The sequence below is a fragment of the Idiotropiscis lumnitzeri genome, chromosome 13 (genome assembly GCF_059441095.1).
Source record: "Idiotropiscis lumnitzeri isolate Australia: NSW breed Sydney's pygmy pipehorse chromosome 13, RoL_Ilum_1.0, whole genome shotgun sequence".
Taxonomy (NCBI): Eukaryota; Metazoa; Chordata; class Actinopteri; order Syngnathiformes; family Syngnathidae; genus Idiotropiscis; species Idiotropiscis lumnitzeri.
This window is the reverse complement of record NC_142403.1, coordinates 8,471,723-8,473,881: the sequence shown is the minus strand read 5'-3', so window position 1 is coordinate 8,473,881 and position 2,159 is coordinate 8,471,723. Positions and strand designations below refer to the sequence as shown.

Genomic DNA, 2,159 nt, shown 5'->3' with positions numbered 1-2,159 from the left:
AGAATACGAGTCCTAAGCTTCATAGCTTTACGCTTTGTTCTGATGTGATCAGCATGAAATGACTCGAGTTTGTTCGGCTTAGGGTAGTTTATGCAGAAATTGTATAGCTATGTGTTGTTTTCAACAAATGATTTCACTATCTTACCACTATAAGAGTTATGATTATTACCTACTGTTTGATGTAATATATTGAACTGCGACACGGATGGAGCACTCTATTTCAGTTTTTTTAACTCTCTGTCAAGATGCTGTGATGCATTAAACTTGAAACTGCCAAGAATGAGTTCTAGCTGAGGCGTCATAGGGTGCAAACACAGATGGATTCTTGTTAAAAAAAAAAAAGGTCAGATGGAGAACATTGAGTGGAATGTTTATTACATTTTATCAGATAAACAAAATTGGATTCTTGATGCCTTATGAATGTTTTAGGCAAGCCACATGGTATCATGGGGGGGGATCGAAAAATTACCTATTATCACAGTTGATCAGTTGATGAATGAAGATAAAAGAAATGGATAAAAAAAAGAAATTTTTATAAACGCAAGGGAAGATAATGCACATGATGGAATAATCACATTTGCACTTGCAACAATGCAAGCATTTGTCTTGGGACAAACTAATCAAATCCTGCCGCCTACAATATGTTGTGACACAGTATTATATAAAATGCATGAATAAATGTATTCATCATTTTACAAAATTAACTGTTAACTGCTTTTCTTAACCCCATTAGATTTTGGTGTGTGATAGGAACCTCTGCTCCGAAGTAGAAATACATACATTATTTTAATCTGACAGTGACTGTGAAGCATAATTAGTTTCATTATGAGGGCTTCCGAACAGAAAAAAAATATTACCGACAATGCCTCATTATATTTTCTAACCTAGTATAGTGATAAAATACTGCATGCAAGCGCATTTTTTAATATTCAGTTGTTGCAATAGACTCGTGTGTGGTGTGGATGCGTCTGTGTATGTGTGAGTGAGATTATCAAGAGAGAAGTTCTAGTCAATGTATTTATTTCTCTTTTTAATAAATCCAATCATCCATCCATCCATAAAATAAAACACAGTTGAAATATTAATTTTCAAATCAGAGTTTACACTTGGGAAATTTTGAGACAATATTGTGTTGGGCTAAAGACCAAACTGTGGTTATCAGAGACCACTCATTCACTTGACTTTTACAGCACTCTTAAAACAGCTCACAAGTTCTTCACTTGAAACTGTCTCAGAATGTCCAGAACAGCTTTAAGCATCCAAATAGAAAAGGGCTTATGCTTGAATAACAAGCCTCGGGTCATGTCTATGTGGCTCGTTGGTCAAGGGTTTTGATTCTCGCTTCGGGTGCGAGAGGTCGCGGGTTCAAATCCTGACTGTGCCCATGATACAATGTCCCTGAACTTATTTGTTATTGATTGAGTGACTCATCCCAGAGTTTGTAATTGTCCAGTAATGTTTGAATGCCCATGTGCATGGTCCTGTGTTCAAATCCTAGATGAACTTCTTCAACATGGTTAACCCAAATATGAAATGGTCAACCTCCATATTTAATGTATGAGACTGTTTGCAAATAGCAAGGGCATACGCTGGTAAAACCGTCATGTCGAGATATACATGTGGCTCGTTGGTCTAGGGGCATGATTCTCGCTTTGGGTGCGAGAGGTCCCAGGTTCAAATCCCGGATGAGCCCATGAGCCAGTGCGATTTACTGTACTTGGTATAGATTGAGTGACTTCTCCTTCATTTTGTATTTGTACAGTGATGTTTGAATGGCAATGTGAGTGGTCCAGTTTTCAAATCCCCGATGAACTTCTTCAACAAGGATTACCCAAATATAAAATGTTCAACCTCAAAATTTAATTTATGAAACTTGGACTGTTTGAAAGTTTAAATTGAAAATGGCATACGCTGGTAAAACAATCACAGGTAGCCTTGTATGTGGCTCGTTGGTCTAGGGGTATGATTCTCGCTTCGGCTTCAAATCCCGGACGGGCCCGAAATACAGTGAAATACAATTTAACTTGATTGAGATCGACTCTGACTTTGAAATAGTGCTTATTTTCCATAGGATTGATTGCTTCCTGAGTTTGGTCCAGTGACGTTTGAATGACGATGTGCAAATCGCAGATGCGCACTCAACTTCCTTGACACGGTTT

At 37.7% G+C, this 2,159-nt stretch overlaps 1 non-coding gene across 1 annotated transcript; it reads left to right on the top strand.

Annotated features, from left to right (window-relative positions):
* Nucleotides 1-1,621: 1,621 nt before the first annotated feature.
* Nucleotides 1,622-1,693, top strand: trnap-ugg (transfer RNA proline (anticodon UGG)). The gene has a single exon. It is a non-coding gene; the product is annotated as a tRNA-Pro (tRNA).
* Nucleotides 1,694-2,159: the final 466 nt, after the last annotated feature.